This window comes from Callorhinchus milii, unplaced genomic scaffold, assembly GCF_018977255.1.
Source record: "Callorhinchus milii isolate IMCB2004 unplaced genomic scaffold, IMCB_Cmil_1.0 Scaffold26, whole genome shotgun sequence".
In the NCBI taxonomy this organism is placed as follows: Eukaryota; Metazoa; Chordata; class Chondrichthyes; order Chimaeriformes; family Callorhinchidae; genus Callorhinchus; species Callorhinchus milii.
In genome coordinates this window covers 417105-432947 of record NW_024704767.1, presented here as the reverse complement: position 1 = coordinate 432947, position 15843 = coordinate 417105, and the positions used below count along the sequence as shown (strand labels likewise).

General features: G+C 44.9%; 1 long non-coding RNA gene across 1 annotated transcript in view; it reads left to right on the top strand.

The window, feature by feature from the left end:
• Nucleotides 1–361: 361 nt before the first annotated feature.
• Nucleotides 362–15843, top strand: part of LOC103186776 — a 45976-nt gene continuing 30494 nt past the window's right edge. The window contains exons 1-2 of the long non-coding RNA XR_006085794.1: nt 362–587; nt 981–1163. This is a non-coding gene — a long non-coding RNA (uncharacterized LOC103186776). The remainder of the gene's footprint in view (nt 588–980; nt 1164–15843) is intronic.

Below are 15843 nucleotides of genomic sequence, written 5' to 3'. Positions count from 1 at the left end.
AGACAGAGAGACAGAGAAAGAAAGAACATACAGTAATCCAAATCAATGAATTGACTTTTTTTTCTCTAAAACCAAATAAAGGTCTACCTTTATATTTTGCCCTGGGGAATCAGTTGAACTGTGTGAACAGTCTCTGCTTCCATCCCACACTGTTGAGTTTTAGATTTATTATTTTTCTGTGGGATTGAGGGGAAGGAAAGGAGAGAGAAAGAGAGAGAGAGAAAACAAATCTTTGGAACCTGATCATTAGAGTCAAGCGAATGAGATGGGTTAATCGATTTCTGGGCACATTGACAGGGAAATATGATGAGTGAGGGGTGTGTGTGTGTGTGTGGGTGGGTGTGTGTGTGTGGGTGGGTGGGTCTAGTGTGGTGGGATGGGGGGAGTGGAATAAGACATCACTGTGTAACTGAATGAGAAGAGGGATGCTCTGTGGTGAAAAAAAAACCATTGTGAAGAGGAATTAACGTGACAATATAAAGGGAGCTGTTTCTTTTTTTTTCAAGCTGAGCCACAGACAGACAAGACAGGAGGGCAGATCCAGCCTATAGACTTGGGTGGAGGAGGTAGATTTGTCTTCAAAGGGGGTCAGTAATTCTACCTTTATCCTTTTTTTAAAAAAAAATCTGGAAAGGTGGAGTGGGGTGGGGGGGGGAGAGAGAGAGAGAGAGAGAGAAAAAAAACAGAAATAGGACAAGAGATTCCCTACCATTTCCTTGGGTGTCCTTCCAATTGATTAAAAATTAAATTAAAAAATTATAAAAATAATAGCAGAGTAAATAAACAATCATAAAATTATTTGCTTTCTGTCATTTTTTTTGGGTGGTGGGGGGGGAAAAAAAATTCATTGCAATCCAAAGGTAAATCTCAACACGATTTGAAAACATAGATTTATTTATCATAAAAACCGTTTTGGGGGTATTTTATCGGTTTGGATTGATTTTTTTTTGTTCTGTTGGTTTGAATGGTGATTGACGCAGTACTTTAAAAGCAGCTTTCGATAACCTTTCGAAAGAAGGGAGGAGAGCCTTTGGAGCCTTTTAACAGTTTGGAAGCTGGGACTCTTAATCCGACCAACCACCAGGAAAAAAAGCAGGAAAACAAAAAGAAGAGGAAGAAATCTGCAACAGCTTTGATCAACAGTGTTGGGTTTCAGCTCAGGGGTAAGTGACAGTGTGGAGACACACACAGAGAGAGAGATGGAGAGATGGAGAGGGAGAGAGATGTGGAGAGAGAGAGAGATGGAGAGAGATGGAGAGAGAGAGAGAGATGGAGAGAGATGTGGAGAGAGAGAGAGATGGAGAGAGATGGAGAGAGAGAGAGATGGAGAGAGATGTGGAGAGAGAGAGATGGAGAGAGATGGAGAGATGGAGAGAGATGGAGAGAGACATCTACTCAGTGAAAGTTGACCCTCCCTAGTTTTGCGCTGTTAGTGTTAGTATCTCAACACAGTACCATCTCTTTTGTTGGGTTGTGTGTGATTTTTTTCCCCCCCTCGAGATCTGCCAGAAAGAAACCAGGATCGAAAGCATCTGATTTGAGAGTCAACAACAGGACAGGGACAAGACTCTCTCTCTCTCTTTCTCTCTCTCTCCCTCTCTCTCCCTCTCCCCCCCTCCTCTCCATCTCTTCCTTTATCTGTATCTCTCCTTTGCTTCTCTTCCCCCATCCCCTTCCCTCTCCCTTCCCTCTCCCTCTCCCTCTCCATCATTCCACCACCCAAACAGCTGATCCTTCTTTTTTTTTCTTTGACCCTTCACTCTCTTTCTTTCTCTCCTTTTTACCCCGTCCGTCCTTCTTCCTCCCTCCCCCTCCCTCCCTCCCTCCCTCCCTTGTCTTGTCTATCCATCCACTCATCCCTCCATCACCCACGACTGGTCCTTTTTATCTTCTACCCATCACAATCCTCCCTCCCCTCTTGGATGCTAAAGGGAACCCAGTGCTCCCAAGAGCAGCGTCCAATAAAGACAATTTCTTCTCCTCCTCTTCTCTCTCTCTCTCTCTCCCTCTCTCTCCCGAGGACTTTAATCAAACCTCTCTCGCCAATCCCTGCTGATCCCCATTGGAACAGGGGGACGCCAGTCAGTCACTTGCCTCTCGTCTGAGTCAACGCATCCCATCGCCAGAGCCCCTCCAGCCATCACCAACCATCTGGGAATCACACAGCCTCTCTCTCTCTCCCCCCTCTCTCTCTCTCTCCCACACTCTCTCCATCCACTTCCCTCTCTCAGAGCTCCCAGCTTCTCCCAAGTAAGTATGATCTATTCTCTCTCGGTTATGTCCCCCCATCCCCTCTCTCTCCCTCTCCCTCTCTGTTTACATTAAAATCAGCCCTTTAAATTGTGATCACAAGAGATCTGTTACTCTTTCCTCACTCTCCCCACTCTCTCTCTCTCTCTCTCTCCCCCCTCCACCCTCTTTCCCCTTACCTGCTAATCTCTTCTCAGTTATGTTTTGTTTTACCCCCTCTCTCTCCCCCCCAAAAAAAAAATAAGATGGGAATTGCACGATTTGGGAACAGTACGTTAGACTGGATTTGCTCACCAGAATCTTATTGCAAAGAACGGTCTGCCTCAGTTTGCTATGCAATTGCACTGATGTAGCTCATTCTAACACCCCCCCACCACCCCTCCACTCCCAGAAAAAAAAAACTCTTTCATGCTGTGTGTCTGTGTGTTTTGGGGAATGTTAATGTTTTTAAAGCTATGCCTTGTGTCAGCAATGTTGAAACAGAATTAAATTAGCCTGGATTTCTCTCTCTCTCTCTCTCTTTCTATCTCTGTGTTGGTAGCAGGTGGAGAGAGATTGGTATATTGAATAAGTAGTATTTTATTTTTGCACATTTGCTTTGCCTCTTGTGAGTGAATTTGTCAGCAATGTTATAAAATTGTTCTTCTATTTAACAGTACAATGAATAATTCACACAGTCAGGCTCCGGGATAGGCGAAGCTAACATTTAATTGTTCTGTGGTTCCTATTATACAGAGTTCATCCACAGTGATTGCCACCCCACACCCCTCTTTCTTTCTTTCTTTCTCTCTCTCTCTTCTCTCTCTTTCTTTACTTGTGTCTCGTACCGACTGATCAAACCGATGTTAGACATCCCCGTAGTTTTTCTCATTTCATTACTTTTTTTGGTGGGGGTCGCGGGATGAAATAGAGAAGAGAAATGCCATTAAAATCTTCCTACACCCCCCCCCCCCCAAAAAAGAACCCACTTCACTTCCACTAACGTTGCTACACTTTACTGAATGTTTCCCTTGCTTAGCTGAACTGTCAGGTTGGGGGAAATCGAACCCATTCCAATACTCACTTAAAAAAAAAATCCCTTTTTAATTTTTTTCTTTCTGAATTCAGTGTCAGTAATTTGGAATAATATTGATAATAATCCTTGCATTTGATATGGCGAGTTATCACGTCGTTGAGACGTCTAAAAGCGCTTCACAGAATATACTGTAAAAGTGGAGTGACTGTATATTTGTGGGTGAACCATTGAATTGCCTGTTTTTGGGGCGAGGGAGAGTCTTGGAGAGAGCAAACGTTTTTAGCAGAGCTGTCCGTACATTATTCTGATTATATATCTTTTCTCTCTCACTCTCTGAAACTCATCCCAACAATTTTCAGAGAGTGCAACTGAGATTGACGCCTGTGATTGACGGTGGAGGTTTAAAATATAATGCTGAGATCAAGTCTCAAATCACGCTCTTTGCTGCGTTGAAAAGCAAACTCATTTGGTGAACGAGTATTTATGTTTTATTCCTGCAGGTGCTATTTGCTGCTATTACTCATGCATGCGATGCAGGTTAAATTCACGCCGTGTCTTACAAAATTGTACAACCTGCTTCCTCTTTCTCTGGGATGTGGAGGGGGTGTTTAAAAAAGAATTCAACCTCCTGCGTCGCTTTTCGCGCTTGTATCACCTGCGTAACCATTAAATTAAATGTTATTGCTCTTAAAACAAAGCATTTAGGGATGGTGCGGGGGGGTGGTGGAGGGGGTGGGGGTTCGGGGTAGGTCAGCACACTGTGTTCAGTCTCCTCTCGCTCATCGCGTTCATTAGAGGCTGATACTTGGATGAACAGGCAGATGGGAAGTTGAACTGTATTTACACAGTCATGTTCTGTGAAGCCAGGGCTCTGCCACAGAATCTTTAATCGCTGTAAACAGATGACCTGTGTTTTACACACAGTGGAAGCTCCATTCACAGCCCCACTTTGTTGTCCTGTCGAATGGCCCCTTTGTCCGCTGGAAATATTCGAGATGAATCCAGATGCGTAAACGCACTAGGCAAAAAGATTCTGTTCCTTTCACAGGGTTACAGTTTGGCCCACCAAGCTGTCAGTTTGCATCCTTAACGATTTGTGTTCTTTAATAATTTCCCCCCCCCCCACCACTCCATCCGTCTGCCCACAATCTCCTCCCCCCCTCCACCAACCTGTGATTCTCCCCTAAAGGTATTGGACTCTTTACTCCCTGCTGCTGGTGGGATTATAGCTCCACAGGCTCCCACTGCGACCGCACCTCGCCCAAGTGGTCATTATTTGTGTGTGTGACTTGACGGTGAATGTTGGCAGGCTATTTAACCATGGGTGGCATCACCACCTAACTAAACCATCCATTCATTTATTCATTCATTCATTCCTTCAATCATTCCTGTCCTCACCTGACACCCAAACACATACACACAAACACACACACACCTTCCACCTGTGGATAGTTGAGGGATAGTTGATTATTATTTTCTCTTTCCTTCTCTAACACAAACCCGTGACAGTTCTGGTCTGAATGACCTAATACTTGTGGCCGTGCTCTTTTGTAGCCCACTTTGCCACCGGCTGGGCGGGCGGGGGGGCGCGGGTGGGCAGGGGAAGCTGCAAGTATTTCACGTTCTATGATTAATGTAAGCAATTACTAAATATTAAACAGAATCACGTGGTGTCAATGAGATGTTGCGAGCGTTAGCTGCTTTAATTAAACAGTGCTGGCAAACGCGTTTCAACAATCGGCTGCTCGTGTAAATAAACTGTGGCACTTTAAACAGAAATACCTTGCGATGTGACAACAAGAAAAGGCTTCCTGCTATGAATACAGCGTTTCAGGCTATTCGTTCTCAAGTGCATATTTTTTTGGGGGGAAAAAATAATTAACTGTGAAAATTCTCAGCCCCAGAATGTTATTTGTGGACCTTTTCATGACCCTTTTTTAGCAGTAGTTTAGCATCTACTGTGGGATCTGTTAAAGCTGTAGATTATAATTGCAAATTGTTAAGGCACTAACACTGTTAAGCACACGGAGACCCTGCCCAGCATGAAGGGCACTGTATAAATGCAAGTTATTTTTGTTGCTAAGGAAGGTTTAATGCTCCCACTTGATATCTCATGATCCGCCATATTATACTGTTGATGTTTTGTTTTATTTCCTGGTTCTGTTTAGAAAATTTCCTGAGTCAGAGGTTGTGGGTTCAAGCCCCACGTCAAGACTTTACATTACATTCGAATACATTAGAATATACAGCACAGAAAACAGCCATTTGGTCTATGCCGGTGTTTATGCTCCACATGAGCCTCCTCCTGCCCTTCCTCAACTAAACCTTCAAGCATAACCTTCTATTCCTTTCTCCCTCATGTACCCATCGAGCTTTCCCTTTAATACCCCTTCGAGATCATAGTCTAGGCTGACTCTCCAGTACAGTGCTGAAGGATGTACTGCATCCTTTGGCTGAAATATTAAACCGATTCCTGTCTGTGCCTGTTCAGGTGGACATTAAAAGATCCTATCGGTGCTATTAAAAAAAGGAAAGGGTGTTTCTTCCTGGTGTCCTGGCCAACAATCTCCCAGATTAGGAAAAAAAACCTGACCATTCACTTGACGTCTGTTTGTGAGAGATATTGTTGTGTGTAAATTACTACCACGTTCACCTACAAAATACACAGTTGCTGTGCTTTACAGAAAAAAAGGCATTAGGTCAAATGCGAGGATTGTTATTATTAGATTATGGTTATTATGCCACTGATAAGCTAGGGAGAGACAAAACCACTCTTAAATGGAGCCAGCCCTGTTATGCCTTTCTGCAGAAATTGCAGATATTCTAACAAAAGCCCGCAAATGACCTTTTGCGGCCAAAGATTCCCCTGCTATTTGCTATTCTCTGCTTTGACAGCCAGCTCGTATTGTTCTACTGTGTGGATGCACACAAGGACAGTAACATTACTAACAAGAGCAGACAGTCCTCAATGAATGCAAATGGGGTGTTGTGATTGGGGTGGCGGAGAGGTTGGCTTATAAATCTTCCTAATGCCTAGGATACGAAGGCACTGCCGAGTGCTTCACTCAAACACTCTCTGTTCATGTGTTAGCCTCGGTCCCTTTACACATACTTTACACATGGCGCATTATAGACCCATTAAGTAACAGCGGGTTATGCGGGCGTGAAAGCCACACTCGAATACCCACTTTACCAGGTCACTGGGCAGCCATCAGGAATTGGGAATATTGGCTGTTTTCTTTCTTTCCCACAGAACCCTCTCCTCCTCCTCCGCCTCACAGTCAGCCTCTTCCCAACATCACCTTCGTAGTTGGCGCGGATTGCCTTGGCTGGTAAATAGGAAAGATGCAGGCTTGAAACGAGGCCTTAGCAGGAGCCAGCTGCAAAATGCGTGAAAGGGGTTTGACACCATTTAAACTGCTGGCGACAGAAATAGTTTCTGGACTGAACAATTCTCTAGGAGATGCAAAGCCTATCAACAGGGAACTCTCGATAAAACCTGGCATACATATTTATTTATGTATAATGCACTGTATAATGAGAGGGTGGTGGAAGCAGATTTGATAGTAGCTTGCAAAAGAGAATTGGATATTTACTTGAAAAATGAAAAAAATGCAGGGTAAGGGCGGGGGAGTGGGACGAGTTGGTAGCTCTTTCGAAGAGCTGGCACGGGCACGATGGTCCAAATGGCCTCCTTCTGTGCTTCTGTAAGATTCTGTGATTCTATAACTGTAGCATTGAAGTAAAGTACTCGTGCCGCACAGGTGTAGACAGTTATAGTGCAGACAGTGGTCTGACAGTGAGCTTTGTATCTGTTTCCGTGTTAGTCATTATCTTTCATTAGGTGGTATCGTTGCAGACCTTTAGATGTAGTGTCAGAAGGTCAGGGCGGAATGGAAACCTAAAGGGATGGCATAACATGGAAATGGAGTGGAGGGAGAAAGACAAAGAGCAAACAAGTCTTGTGACTAGGAGACGAGGGGAAGAGGAACGATTATTGCTGTGTTACAATGATTAGCAAGCAGTGTGCCTTGGCTTCACAGAGAGGAAGGCAATTCCCAAGGGTAGAAGAAAGCTTCTAAATAGTGACAAATCACACTGAGCTCTACAGCAATCACTGATATGAAAGAAAATCCACACAGAGAGTGCAAGGATGGTAAGAACGAAGAAGGAAATAAATGGGGAAAAAAGGGTGAGATATACGTTAAACAAAGCTATAATATATATATATTTGATCAATAAGAAACGTTGGAATGGAAGTTTAGAATTTTTTTNCTCTGGAGTCGTTAAAAATAAATGAAAGGAATACCACAAAAGCAATGATAGGCGGGTGTTCCTAGCACTCTCGCCTCCAAGTTAGAAGTTTGTGGGTTCAAGCCACCACATTGGGACTTTGAACTCATATCGTCTTGGCCGACTCTCCAGTGCAATGCTGGGGAGGAGGGGTGGGGGGTGTGCTACTTTGTCGGAGGTGCTATCCTTTGGATGAGATGTTGAACTGAGATTCTGTTTACCTATTCAGGTGGATGTTAAAGATATTTGAAAAGAGGAGAGCGTCTAGTCCTGTGTCTTTTGCGGTGTCCAGGCCAATGATCCCCCAGGTAAAAAAAATTGGTCAATCACTTCATGGCTGTCTGTGGGATATTGCTGTTTGCAAAGTGATGTCACCTCGTTTTACAGAAAACCATGTACTTTGACAGGCTTTGGCTTGGTAAAGGTACTGTATTATTTTATTATAAAGGTACTGTATTAAAGGCAAGGATTATTTCAGATGAATTCCGTGAATGAGAAGGAAAGGTACAAAGAAACCAATGGAGCAAACAAAGCGGACTAACTATAGAATACAAGAGAAATAAATGAACAAAGGGATTCCAGTGCAGTGTAAGGGAGCAGTGAAAGGGAGAGCAGTGGCAATGTTGAAGGAGAGAACACGCCAAGAACGGTCAAAGCAAAGAAGAGCGAGTTCTTCAGAGCAGAAGAAAAAGAACTCTCTGAATCCCGATATAATGGAGAGAGAACGATTGAGAGGAAGAAAGAATCTGAACCCATCGAGTCATCCTCCTGACGTGAAAGACATTACATAAGAGTAAATTATATCTCAATAGAACTGGTGCAGTATGGATACCATATGATATATCCTGTAGTGTGGAATTCTGTCTCATGTATTGCACAGCGTTTCCTTCCCCCACTCCCCCACCACCACCCATCCCTCCTGTCTCTTATTCCCAAGACTCACTCTTTGACATTTCCTTGTCTCAATGTTGCCCCATCCCTTTGTGATGCCTGACCTCCTGACACGGCCCTTTAATGGGCTTTAATGACACTATTGAAAGGAATAACACACACACTGACCGACCTAGGAAACCATTTTTGAAGGACTCAATGATTGATTGTGTTTGAACGAGGTCCTTTCATCTCAGAGACGCGAGTCTGACTTCAGGACTGATTAGTGAGATGAGACCTACTCGCTCTTCTTTCTCTCTCTCTGCTATTGGAAACGTCCTAGATACAACAGCCCTCGGCGCTCAGTACAAAACAGCCCTAATGTTGTCTGTCTCCATTCAGGGTGGGCTAATGTAGAGGAATGGGTGGGGGGGATATTGATGTGGGATTCTCAGCCGAAATTGTAGGATCTAATTTTTGGTATTTCTTAACAGGTTTCCTTAGTGCGGAACTCATTCCTTCTAAATCATTGAGATCACGGGAATTACTATAAGGTGTAGTGACCGTGTATTTTTGTAGGCCTACCCGACATCCAGGTTGCACTCACCAATGGCTCAATACCAGTCGTGAAGTGAATGATCCATTTTATTTGGGGGACTGTTGGCCAGGACATCGGGAGAAACTCCCTTCTCTTTTCGAATAGCGCCACAGGATCTTCAACGTCCTCCTGAAAAGCAGACGGGACTTCGATTGAAGGTCTCATGTGAAGGACGGGACCTCTTACAGTGCAAAACTCTTCAAGTGCTGTATTGGAGTGTCATTGCTTGTGAGATCAGCGTCCTGACATGGGGGCTTGAACCCACAACCTTCTGACCATGCTACCGACTTTAGTAAGGCCGACACATAAGTAGATACGCAATGCTGCTCGGATCTCCAGTTGCCTTCAGCAAAGTGACGTTTGCAATAAATAAAGAACAGACGCTGGTAGGAAAGCAGAGTAAGGTCAGGTTACAACCAAATGAGGGCACCCTTTACATCCTGTGGAACAACCAGTAGGTTTAGATGTCGTACACGAGAGAGAGAGAGAGAGAGAGAGAGAGAACCCAGAGGATTTCAGTTTGTTAATGAAATATGCATTCGCCGTGTGTGTGTGTGAGAGAGAGAGAGAAAGATCGAGAGGGGGGGGGGAAAAAAAAGCAATAAGTATCACGATTAAATAAATTCAGATTGGATCAGGACACCTCTTCTGCAAAATGATCAATTGCATTCTCTTCCACGAAGCTCTGTGCTGGTTACCGGGGCTGCCTGCAGATAATTCATCTTGTTCTTTTGTGCAGCTTTTGTTCACTGATATTTTTTGTTCCCCTCTCCTTTCCCAACCTCCGCTGGCTGGTCCCTCTTGCTTTCGATCTTCCAGAATAATCTGGTAATCATTTTGGATTTGGGGGCATCTTTCAGGGCAGTAAGTGCAATACCTATTGCTCGCGCTGGCTTATTAGGGGATTGCTTCTCCCTCTTCCCCTTTTTGCTAACTTGTGGGGCTGTCACAGTCTCTCTTATGGCTGGCTTCATCTGCCGCCGTGCCAGAAGGATTTACCTCATCGCCTAGCGCAACTTATGGGGACTTTAAAAAATGTTGATGTGCAATCGGAACCTAACCAGGGTGATGCATCGAGTCTGCTTATCCTCTGGGACGCCGTATATCTGTAATTGTCTCTTCCCCTAATCTGCCTCTGTTTTGGAACATGTTGAGTTATTTGCTATTGTGTAAGAATTCTATTGCCCGAGCCTTAAAATGCCAAGGTTTGAATATAAAGGGGGAAGAGTGTGAGGCAACGCATACTGATTTACTCCTGCAGTGTGGCAAGCGGATGTAAGGTGACTGGACCAGTTAGTTTGTGATGTGTCTGCACCTACAGCCAGTGTCACCTCACTGCTCCGAGACAGTAGCAAAAGCTATTTGCCTGAATAATTTATTCCTGTCCAACAACAACAACAAATTACATTTGTACGGCACCTTTCACATCAGGAGGACTGCAACTTTTCAAGGCGTTGGATAATTGAGGTGGGGGTTGGCATCAGGAGGGATGGAAGGTATGAGTTAGGGTGACCAAAGGCACGGTCGAAGAGGAGGGTTTTGAAGGAAGCAAGCAAGAGGGTGAGGCGAAGGGACTCTGGGATGGAGTTTCAGAGAATGTGGGCAGAAAGGCTGAACCGATGGGATCGTGGCCCGAGATTCCGGAGTTACTGACTGTTAGTTCCAAGTTACTTGGATTTTGTCTTCAGGACTATTCAAGAAATACATTATTGCAGGAAAACACATAACAGCTTCAATCCTTTCGAGTTTCTTTATGGATCAATTAACAACGACTTGCATTTATGTAGCGCCATTCACGCGGGGTAGCTTCTCGGAGCACTCAAGTTAAGGGATTGGGGCTTGTGTGAGACCTGGTGGGTTTCCAAGAGTACAGTTAGAGAGTGAGAGAGAGAGCGCGCATTGGACCAATGTGGAGAACGTCCCTCAATAAAGAGGAACGGACGTGTTTGGGAGGTTGTCCGGTTTGTCCAAAGCCTTGAATAAAGCACAGAACAGTGTCGGGGGGCTGGAAGCTCATATGTATGGGATGTGTAAGCTATTTCACAAGCAACGGCAATAGTCTTAGCACTAACTCATCAACATCATAACTGACTGTGAATGCCCTGTGGATAACTGATTACTGCCAGGGCATTTCAATGGCAGCTCTGCATTGGCAGCGGTGTCAGCGTGGGAAATGAAAACTTTTTTTTTATATAACTTGAGCCTCTTTGTTTGTTGTTCCCTTGTCCGTGGGTCCATCCAGTTTGTGTGTAAACTTTTAAGCCGATAAAGGGGGGGAAAAAAAGCTGCGCAGAAGACAGCTATTGCCTTCATCAGTGGAATTCCTCCTTTGCAACATCTCAATCTGTTTGGTGTAAGGCTTATGTGATTTGCATCTTTGAAGGCTTGGAAGCTCACTAATGAACTAAGAGTCAGCCCAATTTTCCTGAATTAACAAGGACCCGATCATCCCCCCATTGAGGGGAAAAGTGGTGGATCAGTGAATGGACCTTATTTCTGAAGTAGGAAAAAAAAATTGGCCGATTTTGTATAAGAGACAAGGATGTGGTTCCCAGTTTTGTTATTTAAGCCCCCTCCCACTCTCACACACTCACACACAGGCACACGTCCACCCGCCAAAGGAATGGTTTAATATTTAATACCTATTTGTTTTCAGAAATTAAGTTCAATAATAGTAATAATCCTTGCATTTGATGCAGCGCTTTTCACGTCGGGAGGACGTCTCGGAGGTGCTTCGCAGGATTTGCGGTGAAGTGTAGTGACTGTGCATTTTGTAGGTGACATCGAGGTTAAGCACAAGAGAAAACAGTTCCCGGGGAGAAAACGGGTTGGCAACAGTGGGACAATAAATGGAGATTGACTGTGTGACTTTAATTAAACTAAAACCTGCTCGGTCGATGCTGATGGAGTGCTTACAGCATGACTGCGGGCGGGCAAGTTGTTGGACGTTCCACTGACGAGGGACAGTGAGGCTGATGTTGGCTGGGAAGAACCTGTTGTGGTGCTAACTGGAGGGGTGGGGGCCGGGGGCAATGGCTTTAACGTTCCACGGGTACCTCTGGGCGAGCGGCGGAGTGAGTGCTCTCTCGGCTTCTTGTGGAATTTCACATTTTCCTTCATTAGTAATGCAGGAAGCGAAAGGCCAGTGTTTGAAAGGGGAGTTGAGAGAGCAGCCAGCTCGCTGCAACAATAGTTGTCAGGGAAGGAAGGCAAAATGTCAGCTGCGTCTTTCAGAAAACGTCAATATTTCCCCCCCCCCCCCCACACACATGTCAATATTTGCGCTGGGGTTTGGGAGCACTAGGCCAAGACTAACGGTCACAGACTTTCGGCCAGGCAGAGCGAACCTCACAATTGCCCGTAAACCCATCGGAAGCAATAATTCACCAGGGTCGCTCTCTCTTTTTTAGTGGAGGGGGAGGGGGCTGGGAGGGGGAAAGCTGTCGTGCGCATTAGTCACAGGAGTGGCTCTGTGGGAACGGATGCTTGTTTGCTTGTAGCGATGATTCCTGCTGTGGCTGTGGTCAGTGTTTAAACAGCATCCAGGGTTCAGTGGGAATGCAGAAGCGGTGCCAGCATTTGCACGGATTTCGAGGAGGGGATAATGTGCTCGGAATGCTACCGAGGACTGGAGAGACGCTGGAGCAGAGAGTCAGGTCCAGTCTTGGTGTGCGTCCAAGGAGATGGGGAGAATGAAAATGAAAGGGATACAGAGCGTTGCGAAGAGATTCCTTCCTCCCGAACAGGCTTCTGTTGCAGAGTGTCATCCTTGTGGTCCCAAAAAACACATTAACCGACCCACAATAAATGGCTTTTTTTTCTTTCCATCATTGTGTCTCGAAAATACAAGCAAAAGTGCGATGTGCAGATGGGGAGATTGGGTGTGGTGGGTTTGGGAAGGGTTAGATGGACAGTAACAGCAACAATAACAACTTGCATTTATATAGCGGCTCTCGGAGATGGTACCCTCCGTGATGGGCTCTGTGCAAATGATAGTAGTAGGAGTTGTTGTTGTAGGAGTCAGCCTGGTATCAATTGGTAACACTCGGTGGTCTCAGAGTCAGGTATTTTTTCACGAGAAAAAGTCTTCAAACCATAATAATATTAACAATAATAATCCTTGCATTTGATACAGCGCCCCAAAGCACTGCACGGTATACTCTGTAAAGTACCGGGACTGTGTGTTTTGTGTCAAAACGTGGCAGTCAATTAGTGCACAGCAACGTCCCACAAACAGCCATGCAGTGAACGACCAATTCTATTTGACCCTGGAGGGGAATACTCCTTCCTGTTCTCATTGTTCCTTAATTTTATTTTAATAGTCTGCGAACACTGCTACCTTTTTCCAGCTGAAAAGAGTTTGATTAGTTTGCACGTCACAATCCTTTACCTAGCTTTTTATTCTCTCCCTTTTCAGTCAGTTCAGCTGTACAAGATTGTGGTTCGGGGGCTTGAAAAGCAATCACACTGAACTAATGCTGTATAATCTACCGTCAACATTTATGTGTAAAGCATAATCCAGTTAGTTCTTTGGGGACTGGAGACGCATTAAATTTGCAAGAGTGGTGTGGCTGGTGTAAGGCACTCAGTGAACAACAGTATTCAAACATCTGGATACAGAACGCAAAGAAGTGGCTTCAATCTCTTTGGTGAGGCTCTGGAATGCAGCACAAAGAATTAGGATTTTCAACTCGTCCCAAGGACAGCCTCTCCGACAACGCAATGTGCGTCTCTCCCCAACACTGCGCTGGAAGGTCAGCCTAGACTGTGTGGATTCAAAGTCCAGCCGTGTTACCAACTAGGCCAGGCTGACCCCTACAACAACTACTACTACTACTACCATTTGCATAGTGCCAGTCATATAGGGTACTGTCGCACAGGGCTTCACAGTGACTCGATTGGAAGCCAAGCAAGGGAGAAGGAAACGGGGGTAAGGGAGTGGTGATCCGAGGCACGGTCGAAGAGGTACCGCATTTAGCTGTGAAATAAAGGCGTGTGGGCGACGGGGAAGGGAATGGGTGGCGAGACACGGGGATAAGGGAGAGAGTTCCAACAAGCCTGGATTGGCTTCTTGTTAAATATAATCCTTGTATTTGATACAGCGTCTCATCACGTTATCTCAAAGTGCTTCACAGGAATTACTGTAGAATGTAATGACTGTTTTTTTTCACATTTGTTTGGGGGAGCGTTGAGTACAGACTGCCATATGCCAATCCAATATGAATGGCCGGTATTCCTGTCTTAACTTGACCGTCGCTGAGGCCTGTCAATGACATCTCATAGCTTTTTTTTCATTACTAAAAATTGGAGTTTCTCTGGTTTGACCTCAAATGTAATTGCCAACATGTGCTGTGCAAGCAATATAAGAATAATATCCTTCTCCCAGCTGAGCCACTCTTGTCCATGAATCCCAATTGCCAGATCTGTCAATACAGTAGATTGGAAATCCATAACCTTGCTTTAAATTTTCTTACGAGTCCAGCAGCTGTCCCAGCAACAGGGCAATTACGCTCCCAAATTACTCCGAGCCTGAGATTTGCTGCCTTTTTCTGCTGTAAATCCACTCACAAATTACACACTGCCAGCATTACTTTCCAGTCCGTCCCGTGAAGTGCTTTGAGATATTCTGACCACCAAATGCAAGGAGTTTTATTATTAGTAATACTAATAATAAATGATTGAATTTGTTAACTAAAACAGGAAAACATAATAACCCTTGCATTTGATGTAGCCAATTTCCGCTCAGCAAGGTTCCGTCCCTCATGTTTGCATGCAAAATTGCACAGGGATTATTATTACTTGAGGCCTAGAGTAATAAAAGGATCTTTGGAGTTTTCGAAGCTGTTGGCAATGCTCATCCAGAGTTGTTTCTTCAGCGGAGAAGGGGGAGGCGAGAAGATTGGGGAGGAGAGACGAACAGTTGAGACAGGTGACTGTGATTTTGAGCCTTTGTTACGATTGCTCTTTAATGCTCCCTACTTCAGCCCCTCGCCGGCCAATATCAGATTGTGCGGGCAACCGAGCTATTGACTGACAGCTTCGAACGAACTGTTATCTCTCCCCACACAGGCTGGAACTCTGCGCAGGCAAATCTGAGGTTAGAGCAAAACCGCTGGCAACTGGCGTCTTTGCATTTCAGCCGAAGCACTGAAGGACTCTGACTTTAATGCAGCGTTGTCTTTTGTTGAATGTTTTCTGGATATCTGTATAAATGGAGTGGAGTCCGGTATGGAGTTCCGTAGCGTAATGGTTAGAGCACTCGCCTCGCAAAGGAGAGGACTTGGCTTTGATTCCCGGGCAGGCAAACATTGGGCAAGTTTCCTTGCTCCACACGCCTCTGGTTACCCAGCAGTAACTAGCAACTGTGGTGGTTAGTCGATTTCCAGGGGTAATGATCCCTTCCGAAAAATAATAGTAAATAATAATTTGGTCACTCAATCCACGACTGTTTGTGGGACACTGCTGTGCGCAATTGGCTGGCGCGTTTCGCCCACAAAATACACAGTCAATCCACTTGACAATATACCCTGTGAAGCGCTTTGAGATGTCTCGAAGACGTGATAAGGCGCGATATCAAACGCAAGGATTAGAACTATGAAAAAATATAAATATATATTAAAAAAAAGGCAGCTCTCAGCAGATGCAGGAGCTAGATCAATCCAGGGCAAGTGCAGGCAAGGCAGGCGTAAGTAATGCATCTAATTACATACTGTTGGCTCAACATCATTTAAGTTGCATTTTAATCAGGGAGACTGTTTCACCTTTCCTCGACACTGATGCACCAGCAAACCTCTACAAACACAAGTGCCAAAGTGCT